Source organism: Bemisia tabaci, chromosome 4, assembly GCF_918797505.1.
Source record: "Bemisia tabaci chromosome 4, PGI_BMITA_v3".
In the NCBI taxonomy this organism is placed as follows: Eukaryota; Metazoa; Arthropoda; class Insecta; order Hemiptera; family Aleyrodidae; genus Bemisia; species Bemisia tabaci.
The window spans coordinates 62,474,097-62,491,383 of NC_092796.1; the positions used below are offsets into that span (position 1 = coordinate 62,474,097).

Consider the following 17,287-nt stretch of genomic DNA (forward strand, 5'->3'; position numbering starts at 1 on the left):
AAAAAAAATTAACGTCTGTGTTTTCATAGAGAAAATCCAGTGGATGTCCCAAAGAATCGTGTTTTATCAGGTGAAATTTTGCGAAGCTTCATTGCTTTCGCGGCGTTTTTCCTTAACACGGCAGTACAGACGCTAGTCGTGACGTCACCGCACTACCGTGTTGAGGAAAAACACCTTATGGGCTTTCGGACGTTGCAAAAGTTCCTCTGACAAAATATTCATTCTTAGGAGGATAGTGATTTACAAAAATAAAAATATGATAAAAAAATAATATATATAAAAAATAAAAATGTAATAAGTATTTGATAAAATGTGCGTATAGATTTCACTTTAAAATTAATAGACATAAGTTAGCTTGCTGAATTTTGAAATGACACCTAATACATTTTTCCTGAGCTTTAAAAGATGACTGATGGACGGGGCTGAAAAAAGAGGAATATTGATAAAGCTACAACACCGAATGCGTCAAGTAAATACTGTTTACAATTTTTTCCTGCTTTCGATTACTCAACCGTCTGTTTTTTGTTCAATTGTGCCGATCCACGAACTTCATGCATTTCATCATTTTCTTTGAGCATTTGGATAATCGTATGGTCCTAGAGTGATAGGTGTTCTTAGTTTTTGCGAGTTTAAAGTGGGGGATTTTAAAATCGGCCTTGTTTCTTGACAACGCCTCCTCGAGAAAAAAAAGAGTGTCTTGCCTCATCACTTCAAAGTTACCCACCCATATCATTCGAGATAGTTATTCAATAATTAAAAAACAGCTAAAAGTAAGGTGCATTATTCCAGACGAGTTAAACAAAAATAAGGCAAAAAGCACAAGTAAGTGCATTTAACCGTTATGAGTAAACGTGGATACTATTTTGACACTATATATTTGAATTAGCAGGGTATTTTAAGAGTAAATTTTTGAGAGAGTATCCCACTGGTATTTTTTGCGCTCAATCTGGGAATCACTGCTACCCCTAAGAAAGGAAGTGTGAAATATTATTTTTATGATATTAGATCTTGGACGAGATGAGCAGGCAAGTTTATCAAGGGTGAGCATGGAGTCCAATATCATGGACGCAATGCTACATAATCTTCATAAATCATCAATAAGAAAGAATTACAGGAAAAGAGACATGGCAACAAAGGCAGGTTTGAGTTTGTTATAAGTTTTTTCTGGGCAAAAGTCTGTAGACATAACACGATGAGGTACAAAGTCCCCGAATAGATAACTATTGCTGCAGAGATGATCATGTCCAGCATACTTCGAAGATTGAAGGCAAAATAAAACTTTCTTACACCTTCCCACCATTCTGCCTCCTGTGAATCGGCCAGAAAACGACTCTAAGAGATATACGGTGATGGTAAAATTATTAGAACAAAATCTTGGAGATATATTTTTTCGCGGAATTTTTACAATTAAATTTCGATCGAAATTTTCCGATTCGACATCGACTGTTTAATACTTTTAACCGTAAGGTGGGGCTCTTGGTGAAGAGACTCACAGTATGGGGGAAAACGGTTCATGTAACGTCATCTAACTTCCACGATAAAAGGGCAAGGACTCTTTAACTTCTGGACGTGAAAACTTGGAATTTAGGCTAATCTCCGCTGGGAAGACTAGGACAGTAGAACTAATCATATTCCTAGCTAATTTTGGCATTTGTGCCTTTAAGATGGTAGGATCAACCATATTTCCGGTTCAAGTCCAATTCCTATCAATTTGAATATAGCTAAAGGTGAAATTTGGAGGTAGATGTAAAATCTACCGACCTCTTTTTTTCGTGTTCATTCATTTTTCAGGCATCTGAAATTTGACCATTAAAAGATAAAACTGACCCATTTCAATGGTAACGTCACGGCTGAAGCATTGAGCACGGTCACGTGTGCTTTTTCCCACACGAGTGACGTCACATTCAGCGTCATGCTAAGGATACACGCCGTATGGTTCAGACGTCTCCCAACTTCTTTCGCTCGGAAACCGATTGTCTACAAAACTAAAGGAGTTTTTCTTCGAAATTTCTAAGGAAATATTTCCTGATTTCAAGCGTATCAAAAAATTTCAAGTGAAAACATTTGTAATTTAACTCAGACAAAGTAAACTCAGATATCAAATTTGAAGAGTCCGTATTTGAATTAAAAAAAAAAAAAAAAAAAAAAAAAAAAAAAAAAAAAAAAAAAAAAAAAACAATTAATTTTGAAATAAGTCGTCGATTTTTTTCCTGACTTCAAAGGAAGAAATTCCTCTACCACAATTGGACACGAAAACCTCTCGCTCAAGCTGTCCTTCCTGAAAATGACATATTTCTCTGAACTCTGGCAAAATTCCCTGACTTACAGCAAAAATATCATATCGAAGCGACTTAAAAAACAACCAATTTCTTATCTTACGGTTTATTCTTACGCACAGTTAGTAGCTCAGCAGGTTACAATGCCACCTCAAAGGCAACGGTTGATGGAAGTGGTCAGAGACTAACGTAAGAACCAAGACAGTTCTGTTTATAGGTGATCTATTCCGACAAAAACGCGAGAACAAAAAAAAATGGCACTCCGCGTCACGCGGAAACGGTGATAAAAATGTCGTCCGTTAGAAATATAGCCGCGACGAATATTTACGGTCAAACTAGTTTTACCTACTGCCGAAACTATACCGGACGAGGAAAAGCAAAAACCAAGTACAATGCAACGAATTTTTTCCTTCCTGAATGCTACAGCTTCAGCCACTGCCTTGCCAGGATTCGCAGGTTTCGTCTCTCCTCCATACTTATTTTTTTTAATTGGTTTAATGGTCAGTGTCAGTGTGCTATCTACGGGCGCCAAGAGCACGCGGTCCACCAAAAAGCAGCGATGCCACTTCGTCACACTAAATATGCTGAAATCGCGGGAAATCAATCAAAGCGGACGTAAGTTGACAACACGGCAAAGAACGGGGTTGCCGAAGTGACAGGTGTTTCGCAGAGACAAGTGTTTCGACTCGGCAAGCCGTTGAACGACTTTGAAGAGCCGACTTCTGTCCGTTCAACTAAATCTTACGTCACCAAATCGCAAGTCGGTTCTCACGACTGAAGATTTCAGTTCTCTGAAACAAAGAGTACTAGTTCATCAAGTTTAGGTTTTTTGTTGAACAAAAACTTCGGTTACGAGGGTCAATGTATTTTGGCTGACTATCTTTTCCGCACAAAGTGCATTTGTGGTAATTTTTCCGATTATCATTGCCGCACAAAATCATTTTCGCACAAATCATTTGCTGTACTATGTGGCAACGTCGAGAAAAATATGAGGCATATTTAAGAAAAATGAGTGAACAAAGCTTGAAAAAATTATGTATAAAAATATGTAATAATTTTCCTACTACAGTCTTTATTTCAGGATCTGTCACGCAAGTTGCGTAGCAACTTTTATCGACGGATCATCGCCAAACGAATCCTTTTTTTTTTTAAAGTAAAAAAAAAAACAAAAAAACGATGTTTTTGTGGTGTCTATTTACCGTGCGATGTTGTCAGATCTTTGAGATCTGATTTGTGCGAAAATGAATTTGTGCGGCAACGATAATCGGAAAAATTACCACAAATGTACTTAGTGCGAAAAAGATATTCTGCCATATATTGGGGTTCCATACAAATATGAACCAAAACTTCTTTCTCCATATAACGGTAAACGGGACTCGACCCATTTTAGAATGATAGAAACTTTTCAGGACAATGATGGAAACTTTCGTAGCCAGAGTACGGACACTGCAACACTGGAAGATTCGTTTCTGATTCGCTCAGCAACTTAGGCTCACTGAAAAAAGAATTTGCGGACTATATAGACATACCGTCCGCGTCCCGGACTCAGAGACTGAAAGTTCTGGGCATAGCATCCGGAGTAGTCGAGGCTACGACTCCAGTACTCGGAACTTTCGGGTTCTGAGCCCGAAACGGACAGTAGGTACGTCCATATAGCCCGTAACTTCTTTTTTCGGTGAACATAAGTTGCTGAGCGAATCAGAAACGAATCTTTGAATGCGGACGGTGTGTCTATAAAGCCCGTGAGCGTAAGTACGGCTTCCCACGGCCGGAGTTTTTTTTTTCTTCTTCTTTTTTTTTCAGTGCTTTATTAAGCTCTTAAGATCCAAAACATGGCGGACATTGCAGATGATTAAAAATGCCAGAAAATAAGATTTTTGCTTGGATCATGGTGAACTTTACTCAAATTATACACAGTTGGCGGTATTTAATGTTTCGTGCATTACTTTTGAAAAAATCTCTTCAACTTGAACGAACAATGAGCCAAAGTAGGTAATAGGTGGAACCAGTAATAAACGTTGGGAGTTATCACGAACTCGAGTAGGTCACTCGACCACTCTTACCAAGATTCGTCACCATTTGCATTTTTTCTAAGGGGTCCTTCATAAAATACGTGACGTCGTTGCGGGCACGTTACGGGAAGAAAAGGCATTCAATGCTACCTTACCTGATAATAGTACACCCGTTGTGCAAATTTTTCAGAAATCAATGACGGAAATTTAACGCAAGGCGACAATTTTTCATCCGATGATCATCATAAACGCAAATGATGATCATTTCAACAAACAATGATGATCAACATCAATGATCATCATAAGTTGAGGAGAGGAAGGGGTCGGAAAAAGCGGTACGTAACTTATCAAGGAGGAGTAAAAAAAAATCCGACTTTCAGCGTTACGTATTTTACGAGCGGCCCCTAAGGGTATCGGTGAAACCTAGTGGTCATACTCTCCCTCCGACTTTCGCAAAACAATTTTTAATGTCTAAGAGCTCGCCGCTTGTGCGGGCAGAGCCGAAACAGACGCGGAGAGACGGACATCTTTCAAAAAAGGGATGGACACCCAGTGATATTAAGGCAGATCTCTTTGAAGATTGTAGTGTCTGTGAGCAGTTTTTAGATATCACCTTGTATTGGCTGACGCATATAAAAAAAAAAAAAAAATACAATAAAATAAAAAAAGCTTGGCTAATCTAGTCGCAGAGGGATCGACCAGTGTCTAGTCTATCTCCATTAGGGTACTTTGTAGACTAATTTAGTGGCCATGTCATTCGATATATTATCGAACCCTTCCTTGGTTAAAATGTAAACAAACTCAGAGCCTTGTTTTTGATTCGCGCTATTTCGCGCTCATTCGCGCTCTTTGACCCTGGTGGTGAAATGCGTCCAAGTGTTTCTTACAATCGAGAGTTCGCGTGTTTATGAATCTTTAATTGATTTATGACCGGCCAGTGACTAAATTTTGATAAATCAGCACAATTAACTCATGAATAATTCCAGAGACAAGAAACCCTCCACTGGCCTCTGGGCGACAGGTGGAAGCTTTTTCTTTCGGGGACTCAACACTTCCCTACACTTCCTTATGGGCAATTATAAGGGAGCAACAGTCATCACCCTAATTTCGGCTGTTGACCTACCTATATGGTGGATGATGAGCTTCGGGTGACGTCATGAGCCAAACAAGTTTCCCAAACTTGGGCCATTTTCGGCTTGTTTGCAAAACGAAACGGCCAACACGTTGTTGAACATGAACCATGTAGGTTTTAACAGTAGAATGCTCAAGTCCCGAAAGTAAGAGCTTCCACCATGGCCAAGATACTAGTGGAGCGGGTCTCTTTCTGAAGAATTCACACATGAGGTTATGTTAGTTTGTTTTGGTTTGGACCAAGAGTTGAATGTTATATCGAATTACGTAGTCACTAAATGAGTTTAATTCATGAATATTCAAGGGTACAAGTTGACAACGTACGAGGATAGATAGAGATAAACGGTTGGTCCGACTCAAGGAGATCTGGCGAGGAAGCGCGGCCCGACTGGACTGAAGAAGCGAGTAATTATTACGGAGCTTAACCGCGACCGCGCCTCGCGGAGTCAGTGCCACCTCCAGTTGTCGCTCAAGCGCCACGCCAATCCACAGTGTACCACAGTGCGTAAACGTGCTCCCAACGTAAACAAATTAATTCACAAAACAAAATTGGAAATACTTTCAGTAAGTGTACGTTTTTATTCTGCCGAGTTGTTTTGGAAATCATCCTCATTTCCAGCTCAAAACTACTTGCTGGGGGATTTTTCACCGTCGCCTCAAGTGATTAGTTGTTTTTGGTGTCTTGTTTGGTTCTATTTATATTTCATTATATTAAGTTAAGCCAAACTAATAAATTTCAAAATTATGATAAAATTCAAGTGGAGGCTAGGCTTTAAAGTTGGTGTGAAAATTTAACAACAGTAGAGTTTTGATTATCCACGCTTCGAACGTCCGCGATATGGTTTATCCGCGGTTTTTGCTTTTTGTAAACAAAGTTTATGTATATTACAATTTAACGTCGTCTAAGGTAAAATTTATCCATTTCTAAGTAGTAATTGCATTTCTGTCGAATATTTGAAAAGTGTTTCAATATAGATACATTTATCATTCAGTCTTTTAGATCATATTCACTAGCCGAATAACTTTGTTTCGATTATCCGCGCTTCCATGTTCGGGGCATGGTGTATCCGCACTTTTTTCGGCGCTTTTTTTTTAAAAGGTGTGCGTATTCATTATTTGACGTCCTCTGAAATAAAATGAGCTCATTTTTAACTGTTAATTACAGCTCTCACCAATATTTTACAAGTGCTTCGAGTATGATTTAAAATACAGTCTTTCCTATCATTTTTACAGACCAAATGACTTCGTTTCGCATTATCCGCGATATTCCATTATTCGCAGTAGTCGAGACTCTACTTAATTATTTTTCAGTAGAAATTATGATTGCTCTCACCTTCGGCTATTTTTCGAGGGAAAGATTGAAGTGGTTCGCATGTTTGTCGATCGGATATAATCCCTTGAAGTGGAGGCTAAAATTTATTTAAGTTGTCACATACATTTAAATATTATATGTCAGTAGGTAATACTTTCACCGGTGTCGGTTAGTTTAAGGAGGAAAAATTTCAAGTGTTTCGTTGATGATTCGTTCAGATGAAAGTGACGAATTACAGTGACGGAAATTCGAACTATTTTTCTTTATCAGAGGCTTGCACCTTCACCGTCGACGATTTTTTCGGGAAAAAATTCAAGTGGTCCACAAGTCTGTAACTTGCGTATGATCTGTTGAAGTGGAGCAAGTCAAGAATCGAAGTTGTCACGGAAATTCAACTTCTATTTTTTAGTAACGCCCTTCGTTAGTAATTCAGTGAAGTAGTTCCAGTGAAGTTGTCACGAATATTGAAATTACTTCTCATTAGAGGAAGCTGACAGTGGCATTAAGCTAAAAAATTAGAGGAAGCAGAATCGACAATAAGGGGGCATTGGTTACGCACGGGCTATTTCGCCTTCAATTTTTGAGGTAGATCAAAAAGTATCCTCCGCTTCAAAAATTCAAGTAGCCAATAACAATTATTATAATTTTCACCTGTTATTACTCACGGGCGTCCGTAATATCACGAGTATATTACAGATTTTGTTTCAAATTCTCAGTGTTGTTTATTATTTTTCCGTCAAATTGAGTTTTCGGAGACTCTACGATTTATCCTGCTTTCCCAATCACAAGGAGGAATCTTTTACCTAGTTTAAATTTCAGGATTTTGCGTTGAAAATTTTTAGAGCAGACTTTACATGAGAAAAGCTGTCGCAAAAAATTTGGAATCTTTTTCTGTCTATGTATCTACACGAACAGACTTCAGACAAAAAATCATTTAGCTTCGCTCGAAGATTTGCTCTGCTCCAAAAGACGAGAGATTTCTCACTTTTTCAACAGCGGTCGATCAACGTGATTAAAAAGAGGGAACAGTTTCTATTGTTGATTTTTTTGGCCTCTTAGTCCTCAATTTTTCTTCCGGATGGTGTAAAAAAACCATTAAGCAAAATTTCTATTCAGGATTTGCTAAATCTTGACTCAAACGGTTGTGAAAACTCGTGAGATGCTAAAAAAAAATCGAGCGAGATCCATGACTTTTCTGCTGAATGAGTTACTCATTTTGTAAGATGTCACACGATAGCCTTTATTGTTTTAATTTTTTCTATCCGCCGATGTGTTTTCGTTTGAACTGCTTTTTTTTTTCTTAACTGACCGTTTCCGTCGGTGTATTCTAATTCTAACATACATACATGAAGTAGACATTGTGATGGAAACAATAAAAAACCAGGTGCGGTATCTTCCAGCCTCTTTCACAAAACTCCCTGAGGATTAGAGGTGGGAGGGGGGGGCGAGGGGAGAGAATTTTACCTTTAGGGAAGAGTTACCAGCCCTGTAAACATCTTGGTATAAATAAAGGATGCAGGCTTCCACTGCTGGTGTTCAAACCGTACACATAGAGGAAACTTAAGAACAGTTTTCGTTTCAAATGTGTCATACCAAAGAAAAACTTCAGCTACGCCACTAAAATCCGAGGATTCCTTTCACTCTGAATTGGACTCAACTTCGAATATAGTAATGCGTCTAACACGCGCTTTCAAAGTTAAAATTAGGAGACATACGAGGATAGGAATGATAAGCCACATCAAGTAATATTCGTTTTTAACTTACTACTTTCTCCGTTCACGAGGGCGTTTCATCACGTTTTCCAACTTTTCATTCGCCGCCTAATTAGATCTAGATAGTAGTCACGTGCGAGGAAAATATTCACGAGACTTTTCCTAGATCCATTGTCAGCTTAAAGGCAAAAGAAACACTTCAAGGAATACGACGGAGCGAAATTTACTCGGATATACTGGACGATGGAATTTGGCTACATCTCGTTGGTCTCGAAAATGAGGGCTTACCAAACTTTATGCTAATCTCTTAAAATAAGTGTCTATTTCTTGCGATTTCTCCTTTGAGTAAAATGTCATATTACATCGAATATTGAAGCAAGTTTCAGACTTTTTAAACAACACCCGTGATGAAAGAAAATAGCACGATCCCAGGGAAAAGAGAATCCTCATTGTTAGATTGAATTATATTTTTCTAATTGTAATTAAGCAATTAAATTCGATAAATCAAGATGATTCTGCAATCCAGGGGGGAGGGGGGGGGGGGGGGGGCTGACTGGACGCGCTGACGGAGGGAAACTAAGTATTTTGTCATATTTTGGTCGTCACAAAGGAAAGCTTCCTTGGCCTTCTAAAAATTTTCAAGCGGTGATCCTTTAATCTCATAACACGTTTTCTTCACGGCAGAGGCAATTTTCCTCGTCCTAGTAGGTTGTTTTTCTAGGAAAAGGTACCTGACATAATAACGAATGACTCCAAAACTGCAACGAGTTTTAACTGACTTAATATCAGACTGATTTCCGCGCCAGAATTTACACGTATATTTCTAATTTTGTGAGTAATTTTTACGAATCCGAACTGCTGAAAAAGTCCTTGATTTTTATTTCGTAAACTGAGGAGGATTTACGCACAGCGACTCACAGCGCCGAGTTAAATGTTAGTCTTGACAAGAAAATATTATATTAACATTTTATTAAAAAGTTACCCCCCCTCCCCCCGATGTCCTGGTTTTGATGTAATGTTTTGTTGTTGTTTGAACAGAACATCAAAGCTAGGACATCAGGGGGAAAATGTGACTTTTTTCCATAAAAAATATAAACATGAACCCTGATAAAAATGAACAACTTAAGAGATTAAGAACAAATACTTGGCCTGCTAAAAAAAGGGAATTATTATTCGATCTTAAGATACATTTTCATTACGGCAGTGACAATTTCCCTCGTCTTAGGAGGCTGTTACACAGGCTCAGTGTAAGTGCCTGACGTAATTACGAACGACCCGAAAACTGCAGCTGGTTTAATAGACTGAAATCAGGCTAATTTCCGCTAGGGATTGGTAAGTTCCGACGACGACGGGAGGACATAATCTGGCCGCAGGATGGATTTCTCACGAGGCGCGTTGCGAAAGAAAAGCTCGGGCACAGCACAGCGCAAGGCGTAAGGGCGCACGTAGACGATGCGTTTTGCGTGAGCATGGCGCCCAGGACAATGCAACGTGCCTTTCGTCGATGCAATACCGCGCGCAATTAAGTGAACTGACGAACCTGGGTGCCTTGATTGGAGACCGCACCACACGCGCCACTATAAATTGATTCTCTAGTAAGACAGATCTCCAAGGATGCCACGTTCGATGAGCACATACGGAAAAGTCATGACTCAGGCTTTCTTCAATTTCTTCATTTTATTATTCCTTGAATTTTCCCTGGATTCTTTCTGATTTTTCCTAGGGTCCCTTTAGACCCAGAGTTAAGACGTCTCCATTGTCAGCTGGCCTGGGCTGGCTATGGTGTCACAAAAGTGGGCACCTAAATCAACGATATTGAGGGATAAGGATGAGGAATCCTGCCATGTCTGTCATCCAAAAACAACAACATCAACAAAACTGATCAAAACCTAACAAAAAAAATTGCAATGAAATAAAATGAGATGGATTTGTGAATAATTTTTTAATCTATTTTCATTTTGGTGCGATGAAAATAACAATTCACTCTTGATAAATCACAATTGGGTTATTTTTCCATTATTTTTGTTTACATTCGAGCCACCGCCATCTTGATGCACTCTTTAGTGACTCTATGAGCGAGAACCAATCAGAATGGGATTTTTATTTAGGCCACTTTCAGCCGAACCAGAGCCCAACCACGCCCGACCAGAATTGATAAGTCGTAACCATGGGTATAAGGGGACTCGATTTTTTCCTGACTCTAAAATTCCTGAAATCCCTGAGTTTCTCTGGCATTTGAACCAAATTTCCGCTCAGAATTTTTTGCTTTATTACGCTGACTTATACTAAACTTTGCACATAATACCCAGTTATAGACTTTCAAATCATACAAAAATGCACTCGGAGGTTGTTCGCGCTTTCTCGAATATCACTGGCTGAAGTTCAACCTTTTTAAAGCTTTACCTATAGTTGAACTCGCGAAGTTCCCTGACGATCCCCATTTTGCCAAGTATTCCAGACCGTCGCGCCGGGAATCCTGAAATAATGATATACAAAGCGAGAGACTTCGGTTAAAAACATCCCAACTTTGATTGCAGAGAAACGAGAAACAACCGCGAGTACACACGGTCAGTATTCTGTTGTGATGAATCTACTTTTTCCTCATTTGGGGATGAAGAAATAGTTTATAGTCTTAGCAGGCAAAAGAATGTTCCTGTAGTCCAACGTTATTTTGACAGACCGCTGATAACGTCTTAATTTGAAAATCTGACGGGCAGCCTTTTGGTCCCAAAAATATATGTTCAGGCCATCCAGAGGCTGAATAGTGTGTAAAGCCGAGGGAGCCACGAGAAATTTTCTACCCTAAAATGAAGTGGAAAGCTGTGAAGTGTCAGAGAATTTTAATAAAAAAAAACCCCTGGAAGAATTTTCTCATGCTAATTTTTCGTCAGATTGCTGATTTTGAATGAGTTTTCACACGGTTGAAGACAATTTTAACTTGATGAGGAAAGCAACGAATTTTGAAAATTTGCTAGAGATTTTTCCCTCTAATTTTAAGGCAAAGTCGATAAATTTTTGATAAGGAGTGGCGGGAAATTTTTGTCATTTTCTACATGGAAAACCTTTAAAAGCCGGAGAGCTTATTTTTTACATACGTATAGGGATTCTAATAATTTTTCCGGTGAAAAATTAAGGCTGTACATGTTGAGCCCTCAATCTTGCACGCGCACTGGTATAAAAGCCTTGATGAATGGGTTGTTCAAAACAAGTTCAACAAAGAATCACTTAGGATTATTTTAGAAATGATACATCTCCTACGGATTCTGCTTTGCAGATATGCGCTTTTTGCAAACGAATCAATGGACTAAGATCGTTTTTTTTTTCTGTAAATTCACTCTGACTGGACTGCGTGTGACAAAAAAAGGAACCGCTGGTATTTACCTTCGACGGTTGTTGCCGTCCATTTAAAACTGTATTCAATTGGTGACAAAAATAAGAAGGGGGGCGGCATGAACAGACAATAACGTAATACAGTACACCTAAGGTATACGTTTAATTCCTGCTGCAGTGCAGCGTGATTTTAAAACTTAATACTTATTGCATAAAAGCAAAAGAGAATCCAGTACCTATACGAAATTTTGAAGAAAACTATAAAACAAAAATCTGTGATTCAACTTTAGTTTCTGAGGCTATATTATTGAATGATGATTTCAAGGGCATGTGATAAAAGCTTCCAGTCCGTCAATTAAAATATTTTCCTTTTGCATTAAAAAAAACCCATATTTTCATGCTCTCTCTTTTTTTCGACTGTGCGAATGTCTACAAGTTTAGGCTAATGGCTCGTAGTCTTGATACGCATATGCCTGGGTAGAACATTGGTTATGGAAAACTCTCAAGGTAATTACATCATTTATAAATTAAAGGTGAGAAACGAACACATGCCTGTGTAAAAAACCACGCCAACATCGCTACGAAGCCAGGTGGATTTTTTCAATGGCTTTAAATGAGAAAAAGAGCTAAAGAAAAAGTATGGGTGAAAACTATTGAAAAACAATTAAAAACTGAAAGTGTTTGTACTAAAATGCACGAGCGTATCATAAAAACAGTCATTTTTTGAAAATAATAGAAGAGCAGTTTTATTTTTTCAACGCCTTAGGTTTTTAATTTTTTTTCCCCCACAAATGGTTAATTCATCTGCCTGTTCCTTCATTAAATTAAAACATGATGCTAGAGCTACTTGAAAACCGTTAGTCTAATTTGTCTAATTTGACTAACAATTACATACAATACCTACTATTTATGACTTGTTTTAGAAACAACGCATGCATATGCCATCAGTTTCCCAATGTAGATGGAAGCTTTTTCAAATGAGCCAAAAATAGTAGTCATGTATTACAAAATGTAGTCCGATCGAGAACGGAAAAATAACGGAGCAATAATTACTCGTTTATTATAGTGATATGTTTACATAAAATAAATGTTTGATTCAAGAATCAAACTGAAGCTACTAAAGTTCTAGTTGAGATACGAGGAATTATTCTTGAATTACACATTTTCGATATGACATACGAAAAATTAGGGGGAACAATCATTGTGATAGGCAAATTATATTTATGGATTCGATGAATACATAATCGCGGCTTTTGCAAGTGGAATCAATCAAACAACCAACGATTGGCCAACCGTTTTTAAAAGAACAACTTTTAAATACGTCATGGAACCCTGAAAGAACCAAAACAATTCAGGTTTTATTTTGAAAACATTTTGCTACTGAGTTAAAGGAGCACATTCGCGTCGGAAATCTTTTTTCCCGGTGGTAGAGCTTCCTCAAGACGGATCCAAATTATGAGTCTGAGAACTATGCGGTCAAGCCGACCAAGGGGAGAAAATAAAAGGACGAAAAAATTGTGAGACGGATTCTACAGACCTTGAGAGAGAAGCAAAAATGCCCTGTAATCAGACGACGCAGGAATTCATTTTCGTCCGCGCGTGGTCCTGTTAAAATGCTGAAGCGTAACACGAACCTTACTCCGCCCAGGCAAATGTATTTCGGATGTGACACTTGTTTTATCAATTTATTTTTAACAAAATCTGAAGCAGAGTTGAGATTCGAGTTCGTTTTTCCTTAGAGATTTCAGGAGTTTTCCCCTTCCTATTGAGATAAAATGCTTCACTAAAGTGCGGCTCCACTGAGATCGTTCTATTTCCATCAGGCGCATTTATTAACGTAATATAATTGTTCTTGATATGCGATCTTAGCACAAAATCTGAATTATTTAAAATCATTATTCGTTCATAATTCTGATACATATTTGAACTAATTTATCTATTTCAAAGGTGAAATATAAAAACTCTAATTTTCATCTGACAAATTAATGACATTTATTTCTACGGATACTTTCATAATATTTCAATTCACAAATCATGAAACTAAGTATAAGTTGATACGTATAGTACTTTTGTATCAGGGATAACTAAAAAAGTATGACGAACTTTGATATACCTTGTAAAGTGAATTAAATCAAATGTTTAAAAATTGACGTTAATAAAATAGTAGCGAACTTGATACCTTGTAAAGTGAATTAAATAAAATGTTTAAAAATTGAAGTTAATAAAATAGTAGATTTTTCATGAAATCAATTTTTAAAAAAGTATCGAAAGATTAAAAAAATTAATCGAATCAAAGGTTATTTTTCAACCATCTGATTTGAATGAAGGGCTCCCAGTATTCTCCAAAATCAGCACTTTTTTGTTTCCTCTGAGTTTTCCCTGTATTTGGAAGAAAAGAGAGGGCCGAGTTTGGCATTTAAATCAACAAGGCAACCAAAATTTCCCAGTCTCACTTGTCAACACCGAAACAAGTGAAAATTCTCGGTATTTCCGCGGGTTTTCTCATTATTTTCCGAATCGTCCTGGGTTTACCTTCTTACTAAGCTACCTCAGTTTTCCTGGTTTTCCCCATTTTCAGCTCACTATAAAATTACATGTCTAAAAATATTAATGCTCAAAGATTCTGTATATTCGTGCTTTGTGGAAAAAATGCTGACAAACTTCACGAAATCATATTCATATAGAAAGAGCCGTTAAATTTACTGTTGCCAACTCTCTCGTTGATCATAATGAATAAGTGTGTTGCGAGTGCACCACACGACAAACAACTAGTCGCACGTTCGCTGTTTTAATATTTAATGAGCTTGATGATGGATGAGCAGTGAAAACGCCTGCGGAACTGGCGAAAATCATAATTAATTTTTACTGCGAGGAAGAGACAATACGTACTTAACTCGCATGCAATCTATAATGAGTAGCATAGTTTTTTTTTCAGTGATGAGTTTGCCCATTCATCCATAGAGTATACTAGTAAAATACGCACTTGCATGATCAATATGATGTGCGTATATTACATATCTCGTGACTAACTTTTAGGATCAGCTCCGTAGATCAGCAAAAGTTTGTTTTAAAGTCATATGAAACGCAACTCGAGCTAATGAATCACAAAAATACGAGGTTTGATTTAACAGGGTGTCTAGTTTTTTTTTTTTTTTTTTTTTTTTTTTTTCATTTTGGAAAATCCAGATAAAATACTGATTTTTGACTGCTAGATTCTGATTTCATAATTTTTCCAAATCCTGATGTTTTGCAGGGAAAAAATCAAAATGTCTGCATAAGCGTATACAAAAGCATAAAAAAACCTGACCTGATGGCCGACGGCCAAATCCTGGTTTTCCGACCGATTTTTCCTCCAATCCCGATTGACCTGAAATCCTGATAAAATCGGGAAAATCCTGATGCTAGACACCCTGTTTAGGTAGTGATATTCTTTAATTTTCCGCCAAGAAGAAAACTCCCTTGAATCAAGGAGTGCTTAAGGTGCTTAGGAGTGAAGGATATGCTTTTGTTATGAAGCAAGTCGCTCGTATTGATCCGGCCTACCCGATTCGCACGATTTTATTCATGATTCAAGAAGAAATCCTCTTGACGGAAAATTCAAGTCATCGTTTTTGTCTAACGATGTCGCTTAGAAAAGGGTGAAGAAATGCAATAAAAATTAAACTGAGATAAGAGAGGGGAATACTTAATCCTTCCATACCTTTTCTACAGAAAACAAGCAGTGAACTCCAACACAATGTGTTGATAAGGCGCGTCATTAACTCGCACATATCAACCCTTTAGTTTTCATCTACAGAGATTTCAAAATAGGCAAACAGCACAACAAGAGAATTCACGATCCAACACTGCGAGGTCAAAGACGCACCTTGACGAGACCGTGTATTGTGAAAGTAGAAAGCTATTCGATCGAATTTAAGTTTTTTGATCTGCCTCAAGCAAAATCTTATCAGATTCTTGAAGAAAAGTGCTACGGAATAATTTAAGCGAAGAAAGGAAAAATTCTGTCGAACTCCTAGAAGATAAAGTCGATTTAAACGTATTTTGGGGCTAAAATACCCAAATCACCGGTAGTAAAAATCCCGTTATATTATTGAAAAGAAATTGACTCGATATAAATGCAATTGCATTAAATACGTCTTGATTGTGTTATTTTAAACGTCTTTCCATGCAAAGAAGTTCAACCATGTCGTTGCTTTATTCATTCATGAATTGAAAGTAAGCAATCTACATCCCGAAAATCTACTGATTTGCCGCAAAAAATTGCAGAAACTTGATATACCAGGTCGATGCACCCACTCGTTGAATTTACCAACCAATTTCGTGAGTGCAAATGTGTAAAAATCAATGTGCTATAGTCATTTTGGGTGCAATTATTTTTCATGAAACAATAATAATATCAATCCCGAAAAACCATCAATTTTCCGTATAAAATCGAAAAAATCAAAATATGTCGACTCCCCGACGTGAAAATTAGATTCTACGTGTGTAAATACTTATGTATCGATATGCTGAACAGAAACTATGTGTGGACACAGTCAGAAGCCCGCGGCAACATTAATTCAACAGAAAAACTGTAAAAATTAGATCGGATTTTAGCCGCTTTGCCCGCCTCTCCTCGTTACTTACAACAAACCGTTCTTATACTCATCTCAAAATTTTTCTCAGAGCTTTGGGTTATTATCAGCTTCCATTTAAACTCCGGTTCGATGGCCAAATCGGCTGCCAAAAAAGCAAGCCACTGTTGAAGGGTTCTATGAGAAATTCGTGATATTATCGGCTCTCAGGAAATCACCCCATGACTAAAATTGGTGGTATAAATGTTTAAGTGCTTAAAATAATCGTATTCAAGAAACTAAGGAATTAAACTATGGAGTCAATTTCTTTTTAATAATATAACGGGATTTACTACCGGTGATTTAGCTATTATAGCCCCAGAATACTTTTAAAGCGCCTTTACGTTCCAGAATCTCGACGGAATTTTTTTTTTTTTTTTTTGGCTTAAACGATTCAAGAGACATTGTAGTTAAAAATATAAAGATTTTTCGATTTGGACGTATAAAAATGTTTAACTCGTTCAGGCACACCGTGTATTGTATGGAGTACTGCTGTTATTCGACCGTTGTCTTCAGGTCAAAATTCTTACAAAGAAGCCCCTTGCAAGAGGCGAATTTTTTGTAATTTCTCCCAGTTTTTTCAGCGTTAGGTATAAAAATGAATTGCTTGTCAAATTCTGAGGTCAATTATATTTAATTGTAATTTATACTTTCTTTTTTTCCCCTTAATTTTATTTTTCGTATCGAGAAGTCGAGGTTTTGTTGATTTCTTCGGATTTCGATTACTGTAACTTCTCTTCTATTCGGCCGATTTTTATGAATGAGGTCTCTTTTTATTTGTGTTTTAACGGAGAGTCAGGAAAAAATTGCTAAATACACGCGAAACAATTTTTTTTTGAAAATTGGATGAATCCTAGCGTGACGGTGAAATGGTTAATGAAGCGTGAGTAATTGGGGTACG

General features: G+C 37.5%; 2 protein-coding genes across 6 annotated transcripts in view; one reads left to right on the forward strand and one right to left on the reverse strand.

The window, feature by feature from the left end:
- Positions 1 to 17,287, reverse strand: part of Rbcn-3A (rabconnectin-3 alpha) — a gene marked incomplete at its 5' end in the record, with an annotated part of 103,277 nt that overhangs the window by 38,531 nt on the left and 47,459 nt on the right.
- The window catches only part of LOC109031719 (retinol-binding protein pinta), a 28,212-nt gene continuing 16,732 nt past the window's right edge, over positions 5,808 to 17,287 (forward strand). Inside the window, exon 1 of the mRNA XM_019043411.2 lies at positions 5,808 to 5,983. The gene's annotated coding sequence lies outside the window, so the exon portion shown is untranslated. The remainder of the gene's footprint in view (positions 5,984 to 17,287) is intronic.